Here is a 21,113-nt window from a genome sequence, read left to right on the forward strand (position 1 = left end):
GGCATCAAGAGTAAGAACCATCAAGAGGAAGGCTAAGCTTTGGGCCTGGCCCACCCTAGGGAAGGTCAGTCACCATGGCTTGGGAGAGGCTTCCTCTTTAACAAAAGCTGTTAGGAAAGAAGTACATTCTCATGCCCCGGCTTGACCCTGCTTGGCAGGCTCTCTTGTCTGAACCTTGGCTTGAGTAGGATGTTGCTGCTATTGAAGGCTTTTTCTCTCTCTTTCAGAAATGGCCCCTGGCATCCATTATCAAGGAAGTTTGTGATAGGTAGGTTGAAATGGACCTCGTTTTTGACAGTGGCCGCTCTGACTGAAGGAGCACTGCTGCACCTTGAGGGGAGTTCTGGGAAGGATCTCCAGTTAGGCAGGTCCCTAGAAAGGGGCTCTTGGGAATCATTGTCTTGGGAAGGAAGTAGAGTTGACAATAACACCCCTAAGACGTTTATACTTCTTAATTTTTTCCTCGAAGTCTAGCATTGCCCTGCTTGAGGTCATGGTAGGATCTGAGACCCCTCCTTGGTTCTGCACACCTCCTTTTGTGGTGCTTGTCTTTACAAAAGGCTGAGGCTGTGATTTTTTTCAACATGACAACCTAAAGCTTTGTTTTTTCCCACTGTATTCCAAATAGGCCACCCAATCCCTTGAGCAACTCTATTGAAAAGGACTTATGAGAAGCTTCTGGACAAGACAGTGGCCAAGTGGGATATACTGTTTTTCTCTTGCATAAGTGGTCATTGCCAAACCCAGAGTATTACACCCTCCGTCATGCAGATGGTCCTCAGCTGTACATCACCAAACAGGTTAGTACAGGGAGAGGCAAATCAATATGGGCCTTGCTTGGAAGTAAACGACCCAAGGAGATGGCACTATTTATCTTCACTCAGCATCCAGGTAGCTTCCATGTGTTGGGTAAAGAGTCGCAGACTGGGAAGCACCAGCCCTTGTTCCTCCCTAGTGGCTGGAAAAAGGTGGCTTTTAGTTCCTGAGGGCCCAGGGTGCTAGAAGAGGAACTTGGAAGCTCTTTGCCAAGGAATAAGCAGGAGAAGAGGGCCCAACTGAAGAGCCTCAGTTACATCTACTGTAAAAAAGACAAAACATTATTGTTGATTCAACTTGCTTGTACCACTTTAACATTTTATCTTAGTTACCTTTTTTGTTTCTTTGCTTTTCATTACCCAGACTCGCAGTGACGTTAAGAATGGGACAATCGGGCCAGGCGTGGTGGCTCATGCCTGTAATCCCGCACTCTGGGAGGCTAAGGCGGGTGGATCATGAGGTCAGGAGATCAAGACCATCCTGGCTAACACGGTGAAACCCTATCTCTACTAAAAATAAAAAAAAAAATTAGCTGGGCGTGGTGGCGGGTGCCTGTAGTCCCAGCTACGTGGAAGGCTGAGGCAGGAGAATGGCATGAACCCGGGAGGTGGAGCTTGCAGTAAGCCGAGATCACCCCACTGCACTCCAGCCTGGGCGACAAAGCGAGACTCCATCTCAGAAAAAAAAAAAAAAAAAGAACGGGACAATCTTACAACTGGCTATCTCCCCGGTAGGTATTCTTCCTTCCTTAGGAGTTTATTCATGTCACAAACAAATATGAGCACCTACCATGGGCCAGGCTCTGTTCTAGAAACAAGGACTCTGGAGATTAAAAAGTAGTCCTTTTGTATGAGGAAATAATACAGGAAGATAAGAGTGTCTTGGTTCTCACCACCTAGTGGGGAGTAAACACATGCAATCGAAGGCCTGTCTCAAGGATCTTGAGAGAGAGTTGCTTAGAGAGCTGGTGGGAACTCACAAAGGGGACCACCTAACTCAGCCTGGAGATTTCCAGAAAGCCTTGCCAGAGAAGGGGTCACTTAGCTCAGAAAGTAAAGGATGAGCAAGAATTAGCTGGAGAAATAAGAAAAGGAAAAGTATTCCAGTCAGAGAAATCAGCATATGCCAAGGCACAAAGGTTTGCTGTGTTTGGGAAAAGCAGAAGTGCTGGGTGGCTGGAGGCTTGTAGCAATCATTGAGAAGCCAGATATTCAATGTTTCTTGATGGCCTGCTCATAGGTTCGAACTCTGTCCAGAAGGAAACTAGGGATATTGAAGGATTTTAAGCAGGAACATATGTTATGTTTAGATTTTAAGTTTTAGAAAGATCACTTTAGTGACCGTGTGGAAGATGGGCCTTAAGAAGAAGGTTGATGGTAGTAGGAACCTTTTAAGAGGCAAATGAGGAATATTAACAGCCGAGTGAAGGCAAATAGTAATGGAGATGAAAGGATATGAAGAGTATCTAGGAGGTAACCTTTATGAGTATGGTGATATGCTGGATGTGGAAGGAAAGGGGAGAATGGAGAATGACCCTGGTTTTTGCAAGAGCAGCCCCTAAAGGTCACCAAGGAAGCAACCAGAAGAGTAGAAAGAACACCAAGAATGTGAAGTGACTGAGGAGCTTTGGGCAGGGAGAGTGTCAGGATTGAGGAAAATACGGTCTGCAATTTTTAATGAGCAGAGAAATTTAGTAAACTGAGAACAGAGAAGCTGTCTTATGACTTGGGAGGTGAAGAGGACCCTGGTGATCTTCACAAAAAAGTTATGGTGGGGAGGCCAGGTGGCCAGACTGAAGTGAGTCAAGTAAAAGAAAGGTAAAAAAGTAAGGACTTTGAGTCTACTGCTGTATCAAGAAGCTTGGTTTTAAAAGAAAACAGAGAAGGTGGTAATGCAAAGGGGATGTGGAGTCAAAAATATGCGCTTTTTAAAAGCCCATAAAGCATTCATGTGTTTCACAAATAAAAAATTTTCACAGAGATGTAGCAAAAGGTCTCCCCACAACTCCTGTCCCCATCTGCCCAGTTCCCCACCTTTCTGACGCTTCATGTTTGTTGTTTTTGTTGCAATTTTTTATGTGCCCTTAAGAATGTGTTAAGATGGAAGAGAGGAAGGTTGAAGGTGCAGGAAAGCAGGTAATCAATAGAACAGGAACTTAGTGGACCAGGAGAGGAAGGACTCAAAGCCCAGGTAAAAGGAATCACCTTGACTGCTAAGCCCATGAGGAAAACAGCCGATATGATTGCACCTTTGGTTACATTCATAGAAGCGCAGCTAGCAAAATAAGGGCATGATGGCACCTCTTTTCTTGGTGCAGAGAGAGAGACTGGTTCATCTGAGAGGAGGGGAGGTATGAAGTGATATCAGCCAACCTTTACTGAATGCCTGGATTTTGCTAAATACTTTGTGTAATTAAATAATCTAATCTTTGCAAACATCCCATGAGATACGTAGACAAGGAAACCGTGGCTTAGAGAGGTTAAATTACTTGCCACTTGTCACACAGCTAATAAAGTAGCCAAGCCTGCTCTCAGACCCAGGTCTGTCTGACTCTAGGCCCATATTCCTCCCATCATGTTCTTCTGCCTCCCCCTCTTCTCCTGAACTCTTCTCATCTTAAGGACTTCATTCTTCCCTCCTAAGCTCTGGTAATTTAATATGACAGCCTGGGAGTTACTCACTTTTATGGAAGTGCCGACACATTTCACAGACCTCTTGCACAGTGCAGTTGCAAGTGCAGTTGTTTCCCAGAAGCACATCTCTCTGGAGTGGGAGGCTAGCATCTCCATCTCTAGAAAGATAATTCCTCTTTTTTTTTTTCTCTTTGAGATGGAGTCTTGCTCTGTCACCCAAGCTGGAGTGCAGTGGTGCAATCTTGGCTCACTGCAAGCTCCGCCTCCCAGGTTCACACCATTCTCCTGCCTCAGCCTCCCAAGTAGCTGGGACTACAGGTGCCCACCACCACACCCAGCTAATTTTTTTGTATTTTTAGTAGAGACGGGGTTTCACCATGTTAGCCAGGATGGTCTCGATCTCCTGACCTCATGATCCACCTGCCTCAGCCTCCCAAAGTGCTGGGATTACAGGCTTGAGCCACCATACCCAGCCTAAAATTCATTTTTGTGGCTGCCCTCACACCTGTGTTTCCCAGTCTGCATCTTTGTCTATTTTGTGTGTGTCTCAGCTACAGTGAGATGCTGGCATTCACCCTGACTGCCTTCCTAGAGCTCGTAGACCATGGCATTGTCTCCTGGGACATGGTTTCAATCACCTTTATTAAGCAGGTGAAGCATCCAACATTCTCTCTTTCTCTCCTCCCTCAGCTGCCAGTTCACAGGGTTTAAGGGGAGATACAGGCAATATCACTATTTTGGTGAGATCAGCTTTATATTCCCTGGTGCCAGATTTTTCATCCTCAAGCTCTGGTCTTTTGTGGCTTCTGGAAGATTTGGATTTTGTTATACTCTCAGGGCTTGCACTGAGATGGAACTGGACCGTCAGAACTAAATATGATCAAAGTAGATTTAGGTTGTCAGTGAGACTGGGGATAAAGCCAGCCAGTCAACCAGAACTATCCCTGAGTCTTTTGACCAAATTCCTGAGCTCCTCTTTCTCTTTGGATTAAAAAAAAAAAGTGCATTTCATTTGCAAATCTGCCTTCTATTTACAAATCTGCAAGGTGGTCTGTTTGGATTGCGAGACTAAGCTCAGTGGGTAGGAGAGGGTACTTCTGGTTTTACCTTCCTTTCTTTTATACAAAGGAGCAGTGTCAATTCAGAAAACTGAATTAAAACCATTGAATAATATTCTGTCTGCTGCCCTAGAACTTCACTTATCATTGACTTAGGACATTGGGACTCACTGACACTGGACGCAAGTGAAATGACCACGTGTCAGGTATATTATAATGGGGATTGAGAAGAAGGATTAGAGTAAAAGGCTTCAAGGTCTTTTCTACCTCTCAAAGTCTAAGTGTGTTTAGGGAGAATGTGTGTCAGGGGAGGAATACATGGAGATAAAATGAGATCCCAGTATCAGTAAAATCCTCTGCTGTTTTTTTTTCTTTTGATGGAGTCTCACTCTGTCACCTAGGCTGGAGTGCAGTGGCGCGATCTCAGCTCACTGCAAGCTCTGCTTCCCGGGTTCACACCATTCTCCTGCCTCAGCCTCCCGAGTAGCTGGGACTACAGGCACCCGCCACCACACCCAGCTAATTTTTTGTATTTTTAGTAGAGATGGGGTTTCATAGTGCTAGCCAGGATGGTCTCGATCTCCTGACCTCGTGATCGCCCACCTCGGCCTCCCAAAGTGCTGGGATTACAGGTGTGAGCCACCATGCCTGGCAATCTTCTGCTTTTTTATACCCCACTTATGCTGGAACTCTTATTTTGGTAAAAAGAATTGAGCTTTTAGATTTTGAGGAAACATGATTAAGTGGATACTGTAATCTGAAATTAAGGTATCCATGCCAAGGGAATCCCTGGCACATTGGCCAGGGTAGCTGTAAACCAGGTACCACTGTCCACCTAGCAATAGCTGCCCAAATGTGAAGCAGAGAGAGCTTCAAGGGCTAGCATCAGATGCTAAGCTTCTATCTTTCTTGGGTCCTGAGCTTCTCAATTGATGTGCCATCTCTGGGTCTAGATTGCAGGGTATGTGAGACAGCCCATGGTGGATGTGTCAGTCCTTCAGAGGTCCCTGGCCATCCTGGAGAGCATAGTCCACACCAGAAGATACCAGTGTCTGTACCAGAAGATAGCTGAGGACATCACCGTGGGACAGCTCATCTCACACTTCCAGGTGTGAGTAAAAGACCCTACACCTCCCTCCCTTCACTTGTCTGTCCTCTTCTCTCCTCTTATTTTAAGTCTTCTAATCCTACTCTGCTTTGCTTATATTCCAAGCTGCTGGTTGGCTTCTTCATTCATCGCCCCTTCCACACTCCTGCCAGAATTTCTGCCATCATTCAGACCTCATCATGTCATGCTCCTGCCTAAAATCCTTTGTAACTCTCTCTGCCCCTTAGGTTAAAATGAAGATTTTCCCAGTCTTCCCATACTGCCCTAGTACCAGGCAAAATTAGATGCTTTCTCCCACATGGGCCCAGTAGTCTGTTTGTACCTATGATAATTATATAAAATACTGGATTTTTATTATCTGTTGCCCATTTTGAACATACAGCCCCCTGGAAACAGAGATCAATCATTGTCATATCCTCTGTTTTGATTTAAGTAGAGGCTCAATTAGTACTTGTTGAATGAATGCTTACTGAACTGATGATGCGTTGTGGGTGATTGTAAGAAGTATCACACAGGGCGTGAGTTTGGAATATCAATTCAAATCCAGGCTCTTCTGCATACTGGGTCTCTGCTATCAGCATATAACTTAGTCTTTTCTGGCCTCAGTTTCTTCATCTCTAGACTAGGTTAATCATCTTCACTTCTCACATGTGAGGATCAAAGGAGATTTTTAAAAGGTCTAGCATAGTGGCCAGCACAGGTTAAGTATTTAGTAAATTCAGGGGCTTTTTCCTTTTGTTTGTTAAGACTCTTATCACATCCTAAAACATTTTACCAGATAATGAAACCATATGACAAATGAACCCATTGGAGTTGTTTCTCCCATCTCCGTTGTTTTTACTTCCTGTCCAACCAACCTACACCATGTAAGGAAGCTGGACTTTGCAAAACAGCAGTGGCACTACTGATGATTCTCTTCTGACTGTTGTTCACTTCTGTCTTTTTGGACATTGTCAGAATGTTGCCAGAATCCCCCACCAGTTCAAGGGGAAGTCATAGCTCCCCTTTGGAGATTTGGGAGTTTATAGTGACCCTGTCTTCACTCAGCTATGTTCCCAACGTGTTTCTCCCCACTAATCCAAGTAAAAAGGAAGCACAATTATTTCTTTGCAACTCTGATTTCTCCTTGTCACTTTTAAGAAATTTCTAGCCTCAGCTTTCTTTGCCTTTCTTTTTTGAGACAATCTGTCACCCAGGCTGGAGTGCAGTGGCATGATCATAACTCACTGCGGGTTCAAGCAGTCCTCCTCATCTCAGCCTCCTGAGTAGCTGGAATCATAGGCACACTCCACCACACCTGGCTAGTTTTTTGTTTTGTTATTTATTTATTTATTTATTTATTTAAGACAGAGTTGCCCAGGCTGGAGTGCAGTGGCGTAATCTCGGCTCACTGCAAGCTCTGCCTCCCAGGTTCATGCCATTTTCCTGCCTCAGCCTCCCGAGTAGCTGGGGCTACAGGTGCCTGCCACCATGCCTGGCTAATTTTTTGTATTTTTAGTAGAGACGGGGTTTCACCATGTTAGCCAGGATAGTCTTGATCTCCTGACCTCTTGATCTGCCCACCTCAGCCTCCCAAAGTGCTGGGATTACAGGTGTGAGCCACCGCACCCGGCCAATTTTTTTTTATTTTTGTAGAGATAGGGTCTCGCTGTGTTGTCCAGGCTGGTCTCAAACTGTTGGGCTCAAGCAGTCCTCCCACTCCAGCCTCCATAGTCGCTGGGACTACGGGTGTGAGCTACCATGCCTGGTCTAGCCTCAGCTTTCATATCCAGTGAGCCACCAAGGTTGATGAAGATGAAAGGGATATTATAAACTCCAGATAGAGAATTCTGATTTTCCTGTAACCTCACGTCTACCTCTGTTTTTTTGTCTCTGAATTCAGAGTGGCCCCAGTTGCCTCCTTAGGGATGATACGGGAACATGGCATTTCATAGGGGCCAATCGTGAATACTTTCAGCCCACAGATGTTGCCAGAACCTATATGCTTTCCTATTTGGGCTGAGGGACAGCCCTCTGTTAGACTCCCTGGGTACCCTGTGACTAACCAGGAAGCCCATCAGCCTCTCTGGAAAGACAGCCACAGAATGCACCCAAGACATGGCAGGTGGACATGTCAAGTACCAAGATTGTAAGATTCCAGAGAATGATTGTAGTTATTTTGTTTGTTCATAATAAAATAAGTTTATAGTCAAGACTTTAAAAATACAGAAAACCCCAAAAAGTAAATTATTTGCCCATTATCTCACCTCCAGACATACCCACTGTTAAACATTAAATATCCCTTCGTATTTTTTATGCATATTTTAAACAAAATTGGGATCTCATTATATATACTATGTGTACCTTGACTTTTTTAACTGAATAATATATCTTGAACATTTCTCCATGTCAAAGATTTTTCTAAAAGGTAGTTCTAAGTCTTTTTTGCAACCTAGACACCTTTGAAAATCTGGTAACAAGTATGTACTCTCACCAGTTTGGAGAAAATATCACTTAGTCAGCAAACTACATAGAATAATTTTTGTATCATTCTTGGGGTTCACAGATACTCTAAGCCCATCCCTGAATCCCGGGTTAAGAATCTTTACCCTAAAACATGACTTTTAATAACTACTTAAGATTCTCATATGTATAAACAGTTGGCTAATGTGATCATTTGGATTACTGTCCATTCTTTTTAAAGTAGTACTTTAGTGAAACGACTTGTCAGTAAATCTTGCATAGCTCTCTGATTACTGTCTTAGGATAAGTTTCTATTAGTGAAATTGCTGGGGCATGAGCATGTCCACTTTGGATGCTTTTGAGACTTAGCTCCAGATCATTATTTGCTTATAATCTGTAAGTGATTGTTTTAAACTATCTCTAAGCATCATCTTGCTGTTCAGTCTTCTAATCTCCCTATGCTGTCTTTCTCCATTGACGTAGCTCCAACCAGGAGATTCAGACCTATGCCATTGCACTGATTAATGCACTTTTTCTGAAGGCTCCTGAGGACTAGAGACAGATCTGTGGCGGCTTTTCACATTTTTCATCTGGGCTTTTCTGAGAGAAGAATTCTCACCCCATGCGCTCTTTGCTGTTCAGAGAGCACAAATCTAGGCATTTTCCCAAGAGTCCTTCCTCCTAGCCCTCTGGTCTAGAGCCCAGCAGGGTGGCTTTGCTAAGGAAGAACTATGAGGGGAAACCAGCTGGATCTTAGATGAGATCAGGGCCCTTCAAACTTTTTCCTCTAAAGGGCCAGAGAATAAACATGTTTGACTTTATGGGCCATATGGCCTATGTGACAGCTACTCAACCTTGCCATTGTAGCCAAAAGTAGCCTCAGACAGTAGGTAAATGAATGGGTATGGCTGTCTTCCAATAAAATCTTATTTACAAAAACAGGCAACAAACCTAATATGGCCATAGTTTGCCAACTCCTGGGTTGGAGGATCAGGAATAAGGAAGAAGAGATGCTGTGGGTACCCTGAGTTCAAGGGCTCCAATATAAATGGGACTTCACACTAAGTTTTATGTTTAAAGGTTCTCTGATACAGATTGTAAACATCTTCCTTCGCCTGTTCATTAACTGTGACATTATGCAAATAGCTTTGCCTCTGTGAACCTTAGTTTCCTCACCTGTCACATGGCAGCAACAACATCTGCCTTGTTTGGCTCACAAAGATGTCTGAGAAAAACAAGATCCCTGTTCCACAGATGAGGAAACTAAGAATCAGCTGGGTGGTGGAACAAGCCCTGACCTAAGAGCCAGGGGGCCTGGGACTAAGTACTCTCCCTGCTGCTGGCTGGGTAAGTTCTTGTAACCTCTTTGGGTCTCAGTTTCTCTTTTTGTAAAATGAAAGGTCCAGTTTAAATGATCTCTGACAGCCCTTCCAACACTAACATTCTAGATTTCTCTGAGAAAAGCCCAAGTGGTGTTAAAAGTAACACGTTTTAGTTCTCTGACAATCTCATGGGCTCAGTAAGATGAAATCTAAGTGGTATCATGTATGTACCCAGCTCTTGGTAGATTCTAGAGGGAAGACCAAAAGCATCTGTGGTTCTTTCTGTCCTTGTCTTTGGTGGATGGCTTGGCTCTGTTAATCTTCCTTGCTGGTCCTTGTTTGAATGTAAGTTGAAAGCTCATTCCATCTGCTTCTCTCTATGCTTTTGCTTTCTGCTGGCAGGACAAGCACCTTAATCCTCTAGACCTGCCTGTCACTGTAAGTAACACCATTATGTGGAAAGGGCCCTGGCTCTTCCAGGTGGGGAAGTCAAAGCTGGGCAAAAATCTCATGGTCTGATCTAGATGTTCAGGGCATGCCAAGACCCAGGGAAAGTATGTGCTGTGAATCTCCTTTGTCAGGACACTTGAGGAAGTACTGCAGATTAGAGTCACAGAAAGGATTAAGGGAGTTCACGCCTCAGGGAGTATGGGCCCAGCCTTCCTTTGTAACTTGCCTTTGCATGGGTCTGTGGTTCAACCAGGGAAGACCAGACTCAGAAACAGCTGTGACTCTGCACATCGAAAAGCTTATCCACCATGATCAAGTGGGCTTCATCCCTGGGATGCAAGGCTGGTTCAACATATGCAAATCAATAAAAGTAATCTAGCATATAAACAGAACCAAAGACAAAAACCACATGATTATCTCAATAGATGCAGAAAAGACCTTTGACAAAATTCAACAACACTTCATGCTGAAAACTCTCAATAAATTAGGTATTGATGGGACGTATCTCAAAATAATAAGAGCTGTCTATGGCAAACCCACAGCCAATGTCATACTGAATGGACAAAAACTGGAAGTATTCCCTTTGAAAACTGGCATAAGACAGGGATGCCCTCTCTCACCACTCCTGTTCAACATAGTGTTGGAAGTTCTGGCCAGGGCAATCAGGCAGGAGAAAGAAATAAAAGGCATTCAATTAGGAAAAGAGGAAGTCAAATTGTCCCTGTTTGCAGATGACATGATTGGATATTTAGAAAACCCCATCATCTCAGCCCAAAATCTCCTTAAGCTGATAAGCAACTTCAGCAAAGTCTCAGGATACAAAATCAATGTGCAACAATCACAAGCATTCTTATACACAAATAACAGACAGAGCCAAATCATGAGTGAACTCCCATTCACAATTGCTTCAAAGAGAATAAAATACCTAGGAATCCAAGTTACTAGGGATGTGAAGGACCTCTTCAAGGAGAACTACAAACTACTGCTCAACGAAATAAAAGAGGATACAAACAAATGGAAGAACATTCCATGCTCATGGATAGGAAGAATCAATATCATGAAAATGGCCATACTGCCCAAGGTAATTTATAGATTCAGTGCCATCCCCATCAAGCTACCAATGACTTTCTTCACAGAATTGGAAAAAACTAAAGTTCATATGGAACCAAAAAAGAGCCCGCATCGCCAAGTCAATCCTAAGCCAAAAGAACAAAGCTGGAGGCATCACGCTACCTGACTTCAAACTATACTACAAGGCTACGGTAACCAAAACAGCATGGTACTGGTACCAAAACAGAGATACAGACCAATGGAACAGAACAGAGCCCTCAGAAATAATACTACACATCTACAACCATCTGATCTTTGACAAACCTGACAAAAACAAGAAATGGGGAAAGGATTCCCCATTTAATAAATGGTGCTGGGAAACTGGCTAGCCATATGTAGAAAGCTGAAACTGGATCCCTTCCTTACACCTTATACAAACATTAATTCAAGATGGATTAAAGACTTAAATGTTAGACCAAAAACCATAAAAACCATAGAAGAAAACCTATGCAATACCATTCAGGACATAGGCATGGGCAAGGACTTCATGTCAAAAACACCAAAAGCAATGGCAACAAAAGCCAAAATTGACAAATGGGATCTAATTAAACTAAAGAGCTTCTGCACAGCAAAAGAAACTACCATCAGAGTGAACAGGCAACCTACAGAATGGGAGAAAATTTTTGCATCCTACTCATCTGACAAAGGGCTAATATCCAGAATCTACAATGAACTCAAACAAATGTACAAGAAAAAAACAACCCCATAAACAAGTGGGCAAAGGATATGAACAGACACTTCTCAAAAGAAGACATTTATGCAGCCAGCAGACACATGAAAAAATGCTTATCATCACTGGCCATCAGATAAATCCAAATCAAAACCACAGTGAGATACCATCTCACACCAGTTAGAATAGTGATCATTAACAAGTCAGGAAACAACAGGTGCTGGAAAGGATGTGGAGAAATAGGAAAACTTTTACACTGTTGGTGGAACTGTAAACTAGTTCAACCATTGTGGAAGACAGTGTGGCGATTCCTCAGGGATCTAGAACTAAAAATACCATTTGACCCAGCCATCCCATTACTGGGTATATACCCAAAGGACTATAAATCATGCTGCTATAAAGACACATGCACATGTATGTTTATTGCAGCACTATTCACAATAGCAAAGACTTGGAACCAACCCAAATATCCATCAATGATAGACTGGATTAAGAAAATGTGGCACATATACACCATGGAATACTATGCAGCCAAAAAAATGACGAGTTCATGTCCTTTGTAGGGACATGGATGAAGCTGGAAACCATCATTCTCAGCAAACTGTCGCAAGAAGAAAAAACCAAACACCGCATGTTCTCACTCATAGGTGGGAATTGAACAATGAGAACACTTGGACACAGGAAGGGGAACATCACACACTGGGGCCTGTTGTGGGGTGGGGGAAGAGAGGAGGGAAAGCATTAGGAGATATACCTAATGTAAATGATAAGTTAATGGGTGCAGCACACCAACATGGCACATGTATACATTTGTAACCTGTATGTAACATTGTGCCTATGTACCCTAGAACTTAAAGTATAATAATAAAAAAAAAAACCAGCTGTGACTTTGATCTAGACAATAACCATGGATGTGTCACCTTCTTACTTGCTTTAGTGGAAGAGAAAAGGTATTCCATGCCCTTTTTGGACTCTTACTAGACTGTAGAAATCTGAAAAGGTTTAGACAATCGACAAAAGGGAATTTGGATGCTCATTTCTTTGTTATAGGGAGCTTTAGAGAGGTCAGCTTTGCTAGGAGATGAAAGAAGACAAGTGCCTCCCCCTGACGCCACAGAGAAGCTTTTGGTCTTAAGACCTTTATATTCTGGCTGCAGACCACTGTCAATTACACATTTTGTGAGTTGTCCGTAGCAAGATTTAATCTCAGTCGACCTCCTATAGTTACCAAAGAAGTTTCTAGGCCACTATCCTCCTCTGCCAGCCAGTATGTATTCAGTGAATGAAAAGTAAAATTTAATGTTCCTGGCAGCATCAGCCATTTGGAATGTGGCTAGAAATCCAGAAGTGAGAGAGAGGGGCCTTTGAGCTCTGAGAAAAATGACACAGAGCTCACAGATACTACTCCATAGGAGAGGTGTGACAGTTCCCTCAGGCCCATTGATTTAGGATTCTTTATAAAATTAAATGAAGGCAGCAGTTTAGGAAATGAAGTCATAGTAATTAACATTAGTATGAAGTGATGGGCAATATTGGAAGGAGGAGACAGAAGAATTATGAAAAGCTGTCAGAAAAATTAAAGGCATTGTAATCTGGGACCATTTTGTTTATGGGAAAAGAGCTTCACATCTCAGTAGCTCCTCAGGCTATCACAGTGTCACAACACAGAATAATCACTGATGTTCTTTTTGATGAAGCCGACTCCTTAGCACTGACTAAATTATAATCACTGTAGTCACTTCAGAAATAAAGAAATGTATATATCTTTAAAAGATTTGCGTAAGAATGGTCAAAATAATGGTTCTGAGAGAACCCTTAAAGCTTTGCTCCCTGGAATATTCATTTATGTAGGTTACTTGATTTCCTGGGTGGGCTAAATAAATAAATAAAGCATAACTGTCAAAATCTGGATCAAATATTATAAAAAATGTGAGCCTATTATAAAAAATTACCCGAAGCACCTGACCCATTGTTTTCTAAGCCAGTTAGAACTGAATCCTAGACTACTTACTGTTATAGAGCATCCAGGCCCCAGCCCATCTGCTGTAGGGTGGGACGGGGTTGCTGGACGAAAGCCCCTCCTTGTTTGGAGTCAGTGCTTTACTAGAGTTCCTTCTAGCCTTAGCGGTGGGGTCTGCCTGGCATGATGCGTGTGGCTTGGAAACCATCATGCTGCTCTGTGTCCACGTGCAATGTCCTTGTGACACAAGCGTCTCATTTTCAAGCGGTCCACATCTCTTTTTGAAGACAGTGCAGTTGATTGTGCCATTAGGAAGGGAAATCCTATTTGAATTAATTTGCACTCACAAAAATAGGGAATGTTTCAGAGTGTAAAATACAATTGATGGTCAGTGGATTTTCATTCATTCACCCACTTTTCATTTGGGAGGAAAAAAATTTAAGAAAGTGAAAAAGGACCGGAGTTATGACATCACCTTCCTCTCGATAGTACAGACACACAGAGGAACCTAATCAATAGGTAAATACCTCTCGAACTGAAGAGCTTTTTCCTGTGATCCTCTGTGAGCAGAGTTGCCTCGAGGCAGCCATCTCACCAGCAATTGCAGCGCCTCCAGGGAGGGACCAAGGCCAGCTCTACTGTTTGTAGCCCTGCAAATCTAGAATTTTTATCCAGAGGGAGTATGTTAAAATAGGCACAAAAGGGGAAAGTAACTCATCCAGCTGACACTGATTTAAAAACCTGAATTGTTTAGGGCACTGACAGAACTAAGTAATCAAGTGTATTTGCTCTCAAAGACCTTCTGGGCCAGTAGGAAAGACTAGTGATTATAGTGCGGTGTGATCCGGGTTTGTGGTCTGGGAAAGGATGGAGGAGGAGCAGTGAGTTCTGTCTTGAAGGAGAGTGTTTCCGGAAACATTTAGAGGAATGTCTTCAGATGAGCCTTGGAGGGTGAGTAAGCAGACTAGGAATAACATGAATTTCAGCCAGAGGGTGGCTAGAACCCAGAAGGAGTGTGTTGATTAGGCACAGGGCAAGGAGCAAGTGGGTGAGGAGGCTGGAGAGGCAGCGAGGACCAGATCAGGAAAGGCCTTAGTCTCATTCCTAAGGACAGCTGAGGGCATTTAATTAAGTTGGTGAAATATCCAGATTTGCATTTTAGACCACACGAAAGACCTGTGTAGCTAAGGGGTCCCTGAGGGAGGAGAGCAGAGCAGGAGTTGGCAGGTGGATCTGGAAAGAGGTGTAAATCCCTGTTACCACCTGTGGGATGGAGTAGGGCCAATGTTGGGAGGTGGGGCCAGTGGGAGTGGATGAGGAGAGCCAAGGATCTGAATTAAAAGGAGGCAACTTTGGCCAGGCGCGGTGGCTCATGCCTGTAATCCCAGCATTTTGGGAGGCCGAGGCAGGCGGATTGCTTGAGGTCAGAAGTTTGAGACCAGCCTGACTGACATGGTGAAACCTCATCTCTAATAAAAATACAAAAATTAGCCAGGTATGGTGGCAGGTGCCTCTAATCTCAGCTACTCAGGAGGCTGAGGCAGGAGAATCGCTTGAACCCTGGAGGCAGAGGTTGCAGTGAGCCGAGACTGGGCCATTGCACTCTAGCCTAGACAAGAGTGAAACTCCGTTTCAAAAAAAAAAAGAAAAAAGAGGCAAGTTTATCAATTGTCAGAAACAAGCGAAACCTGTGAGACCACAGTGAAGGGAATAAAATGAAAAATTAGCAGATTAGAAGTCAAGTGGAAGATTTAAGCTAAAGATGGACTTTGGAGTCAGCAAGCCCCTCCTCTGCCATTTTCCAATCTTTGATCTTGAGCAATTCCCATAACTTCTCTAGACTTCAATTTGCTCATCTGGATATGAGGACTAAGTGAGCTAATGTATATACCATGCTTAGCAGGGTGCCTGGCACTCAGTAAGCCACCTTTTTCCATTTTTTTCCCCCAAACACTTAATAAGAAACTTTTTTTTTTTTTTTTTGAGACGGAGTTTTGCTCGTTGCCCAGGCTGGAGTGCAATGGTGTGATCTTGGCTTACTGCAACCTCTACCTCCCAGGTTCAAGCGATTCTTCTGCCTCAGCCTCCTAAGTAGCTGGGGGTTATAGGCATGCACCACCACTCCCAGCTAATTTTGTATTTTTAGTAGAGACAGGGTTTCACTGTGTTAGTCAGAAGATCTCTATCTCCTGACCTTGTGATCCACCTGCCTCAGCCTCCCAAAGTGCTGGGATTACGGGCATGAGCCACTGCACCCAGCCCAAATATTTCATTTTCTTTTTTTTTTTTTTTTTTTTTTTTTTTGAGACGGAGTCTTGCTCTTTCTCCCAGGCCAGAATGCAGTGGCACGATCTCGGCTCACTGCAAGCTCCGCCTCCCAGGTTCACGCCATTCTCCTGCCTCAGCCTCCCTAGTAGCTGGGACTACAGGCGCCCGCCACCGTGCCCGGCTAATTTTTTTTTTTTTTTTGTATTTTTAGTAGAGACGGGGTTTCACTGTGTTAGCCAGGATGGTCTCGATCTCCTGACCTCGTGATCCGCCTGCCTCGGCCTCCCAAAGTGCTGAGATTACAGGCGTGAGCCACCGCGCCCGGCCAAATATTTCATTTTCAAGGCTGGAGGAGTTTGAGGGTTCGTGGATATTTCCTGCTGTTTACTGGGGAGAAATATATTGGATGAGCTCATTACAATTTTCCGTAATTATAATATCTAAAAACTTAGAGTAGTTAATGCTAATTTACTTTAATCGTTATCAGACTGTATTTATAGCGACAGATTTTAGGATTCATATGAGTAGTATAGACAATTCAAGCTGGGCACAGTTGTATGCGCCTGTAGCCCCAGTTACTTGGGAGGCTGTGGCTGGAGGATTGCATGAACCTAGGAGTTCAAGGCCAGCCTGGACAACATGGTGGGACCCCATCTCTCTCTCTCTCTCTTTTTTGAGATGGAGTCTTGGTCTGTTGCCCAGGCTGGAGTGCAGTGGTGCGATCTTGACTCACTGCAACCTCTGCCTCCTGGTTCAAGCAATTCTCATGCCTCAGCCTCCCAAGTAACTGGGGTTACAGGCATGAGCCACTGCACCTGGCTAATTTTTGTAGAAAGATACAGAACAATTCCAGTTTCCCAAAGAATGACCTTGTGCTGCTTTTTTCTTAGGCAAACCACCCTCCATCCCAGTCCCTGGCAATCACTGATGTCTTCTCTGCCCCTATAGCTTTATCTTTTCCAGAATGTCATATAAATGTGATCATACTGCATATAATCTTTGCAGCTGGTTTCTTTCACTTAATACAGTGCAGTTGAGGTTCATCCATGTCACTGCATGTATCAGTAGTTCATTACTGCTGAGTACTGTTTCATTATGTGGATGTACCACAGTTTATTTATTTATGTACACATTGAAGGACATGTGAACTGTTTTTGGTTTTTGACTACAGGTTAAATATCCCTTATCCAAGATGCTTGAGACCAGAAGTGTTTCAGATTTCAGTGTTTTAGGATCTTGCAATATTTCTATATACATAATGAGATATCTTGGGGATGGGACCGAAGTCTAAGCACAAAATTTATTTATGTTTCATATACACCTTGTATAAAATAAGGCCAAGGTAATTTCATACAATATTTTAAATATTTTCAGTGCATGAAACAAAATTTGTGTTAAGTACTTATGTGTGGAATTTTCCACTTGCATCATGTCAGTGCTCAAAAAGTTTTGGATTTGGGAGCGTTACAGATTTCAGATTTTTGGATTTGGAATACTCCATCTGTATTATAACTAAATATTGCTGTCAATTTTTGTGTACAAGATTCTCTGTGAACTTAAGTTTTTATTTCATTAGGATACTTAGAAGTAGGATGGTTAAGGCATATATGATAGGTATGTATTGAACATTTTAATGAAACTACCAAACTGTTTTCCAGGATTCCTGTGCCATTTCTGCATTTCCATTAGCAATGTATGAAAAACTTCAGTTGCTCCACATACTCACCATTTTTCATGCTAGTCATTCTAATAAGTTCATAGTTATAGTCAGTATGATTTTAATTTGCACTACTGTAATGATTATAATATTGAGCATCCTTGCATTTATTTGACAGATACTTTTTTTGGTGAAATGTCTGTTTAAATATTTTGTCCATTAAAAATTTTTTTTCTTAATTTTGAGTTTTGAGAGTTCTTTATATATTCTGGGTACAAATATTTTCTCTGAGTATGTGGCTTGTCTTTTCTTACAGTGTCCTTCACAGAGGAGAAATTTTAATTTTGATGAAGTTTACTTATATTCAGTTGTATAATACATTTTGGGTTAATTTTTGCATATGGAGTGAGGAATGAGTGTAAGTTAACATTTTTGCATGTGGATATTCAGTTGTTCCAGCATCATTTGGTGATATGATTATCCTTTTTCCAATGTTGCCTTTGCACCTTTATCATAAACTAATTGACTATATTTCTGAACTCTAGTTTGTTTCCTCATTCTATGTGTCTATCATTTTGTCAATACTACATTATTTTGATCACTTTAGTTTTTTGTACATCTTAAAATTATTGTATGATTCTTGCATATCCCCCCAAAATTGTTTTGCACTTTCTAGTTTTTGTTTTTACCTTTCCATAGAAACTTGAAACTTAGTTTATATCTATAAAATAATAAAATATCCTGTTGGGATTTTGATTGAAGTTGCATTGAGTCTATAGGTCAATTTTGGGAGAATTGATGACTAACTTGAGTCTTACTACATGAACATGGAATGTCTCTTCATTATATGTTTAAAAAGTTTTCTTTCATCACTATTTTAGAGTTTTTGATGTACAGATTCTGTAGATGTTTTGTTAGGGTGAAAGCAATACTTCTATGTTGTTATGGTTGGAGCTATTGAAAAGTAGTACTTTAAAAAGGATTTATTTTCCATTTGTTCATTATTGGTATATTGAAATATACCAGATCTTGCTAAACTCACTTATAAGTTATAGAAACTTTTTTTTTGTAAATTCCTTGGGATTTTCTACATAGATCATCCTGTCATCTGCAAATATTTCTCTCATTCAAATCTAAATATCTTTTATTTATTTTTCTTCTTATACTGGCCACAGCTTTCAGTAAAATATTGAATCATGGGTGATAAGAGTGGACATCCCTGCTTTCTTCCCAGTTTCTGGGGAAACACCTAGTCTTTCATCATTAAGTATGATGCTAGCTGTAGGTTTTTTTCTGCTTGCCTTTTTTCAGATTGAGGACATCTCTTTTATTCCTAGGTTGTTGAGAGTTTTTATCATGAATGTATGTTGAATTTTGTAAAATGCTTTTTTATTAGTAATTGATATGGTTATGTGATTTTTCTTGTTTCTTCAGTTAATTATGATGAATTACACTGCTTTTCAAATGTTGAATCAGCCTTGGATTCCTGGGGTAAACCTCACTTGGTCATAATGTTTTATTCCTTTAATATATTCTGGATCAATGTGCTTATATTTTGTTGAGGAGTTTTTGCATCTGTGTTCCTAAGGTATATTGTCTATACCTCCTTGTCTTGTATAACTAAGTGACTTGGACCTTTTTGATGTCTATAAATGCTTACTTAATGATAGTCCCTTCAAATTGAGCTGTTACAGTGCAGCTTACCTCTCCCTCAATTTTGCCTTCTTTTGTTTTTTGTTTTGGTTGAGTAGTATCTTAGTATGTTTGGGCTGCTATAACAAGGTACCTTAGACTGGGTAATTTATAAATAATGGAAATTTATTGCTCACCATTCTGGAGGCTGGGAAGTCCAAGATCAAGGCACTAGAAGATTTGGTGTCTAGTGTGGGCCCATTTGTCATAGATAGTGTCTTCTTTGTGTCCTTACGTGTTGGAAGGGGTAAATAAACTCATTCAGGCCTCTTTTATAAGGGTACTGACCTCATTCATGAGGGTATAGTCCTTATGACCTAATTACCTCCCAAAGGCTCCACCTCTTAACATTATTACATTGGAGATTAAATTTAACATATGATTGGGGGCAAGCAAAAACATTCAGACCATAGCAGGTAAAACCAGAGAGTTTCCACCCGGCACAGTGGCTCACACCTGTAATCTCAGCACTTTGGGAGACCAAGGCGGGCAGATCACGAGGTCAGGAGATCGAGACCATCCTGGCTAACACGGTGAAAATCCATCTCTACTAAAAGTACAAAAAATGAGCCAGGCATGGTGGCACGAGCTTGTAGTCCCAGTTACTGGAGAGGCTGAAGCAGGAGAGTTGCTCGAACCCAGGAAGCGGAGGTTGCAGTAAGGCAAGATTGCACCATTGCACTCTAGCCTGGGCACAGAGTGAGACTGTCTCCAAAAAAAGAGTTTTTATCAGCTGAAATGTTTTTGATTTTCATTTTTTGTTGTCTTTATATATGAAATAGGTTTGTATGGATAGCTTTATGTGAAACTTGCCTCCTATGTTCTGTATTTTTTGAAATACTTTAAATTATCCTTGGTTAATGTGATATTCCATATGGAAGAGATCAGAGGTTTCAGTTGTTTCTAGGACTCTTTCTTAGTTCTTTAGTTCTTTTCTTAGTTACTGATATTTACATACCAAGAAAATCACCATTTTATTCAAAAAATGTGCTGCAAATACATTCTGTAGTTTATGTGTTTTTCTTTATAGTGTTTTATTTCTATGTGGCATTTAATGTTTTTTGTATTTACATTTCTCATGCTTATTTTGTTCTTTCTAATAAATTATTTAAGAACATTTTTCCCAGTCTGAGATTGAAATATGTATATATGTATGTATATATGTTTGTATTCCTACCTGCCATGGCCTATTCTAGATCTTAAATCTTAGATTTTTTTGGTGTTTATTTTGAAGTAGGACATGAGACAGGTTCCAACATGCATATGTACTCAGTCTGTTAATTTTGTGTGGATCAATATCTAGTGGACCTTTCTTTGTTTACATCGCTTTGTGTTTCAAATTACATTCAGGTACTTGAGATAGTCTGTCAGTTTTTTCTCCTGAGTTCTCTCTGGGGGCCTCTGACCTGCTTCCATACAGATAGGCTGCCCTCTGTCTGGTGAAGGCTGTCACCTTGGAATCATCCTGGGATTCCCTTTGCCGCTTTCCTTTTTTCAATATTCTCAATTTCCTTTTTTTATTTCCTCATGGTGAGTGTTGAGGGTATTCAGTGGAGTTGATGGTATGATACACGATTTCGGAAAGATAACGAAAAGCCAGACCATGAAGAACCTCATATGCCATGAGTTTTAGCTTCTTTTTAATTGTAGTGTAACTATTGAGAATATTTTATAGGTGAGTTATATTTGCTCTTATAGAGGATCCACTGTGGCTAAAATTTGTAGAATAGAGAGAATAAAGGAAAATTAGATAAAGCCTGTTGTAGTAATTCAGGAAAGATATAATGGTGCATAGAAATAAGACAGCCATAGTGGGGGTGTCATTTTCACAGCGCTTGGGGTTAATTGGGCATGGGAGAAAGGAAAGAAGGGTCAAGGATGGTACCCAGACTTCTGAGTTTGGCTAGTAGATTGATCCTCAGAGTAG

At 41.7% G+C, this 21,113-nt stretch overlaps 1 protein-coding gene across 1 annotated transcript in view; it reads left to right on the forward strand.

The window, feature by feature from the left end:
* LOC129472648 (putative golgin subfamily A member 8G) overlaps positions 1-21,113 on the forward strand; it is a 60,844-nt gene that overhangs the window by 8,026 nt on the left and 31,705 nt on the right. The window contains 3 exon segments of the mRNA XM_063631236.1: positions 228-268; positions 629-800; positions 5,461-5,618. The gene's annotated coding sequence lies outside the window, so the exon portion shown is untranslated.

This window comes from Symphalangus syndactylus, chromosome 22 (assembly GCF_028878055.3).
Source record: "Symphalangus syndactylus isolate Jambi chromosome 22, NHGRI_mSymSyn1-v2.1_pri, whole genome shotgun sequence".
Lineage (NCBI taxonomy): Eukaryota > Metazoa > Chordata > Mammalia > Primates > Hylobatidae > Symphalangus > Symphalangus syndactylus.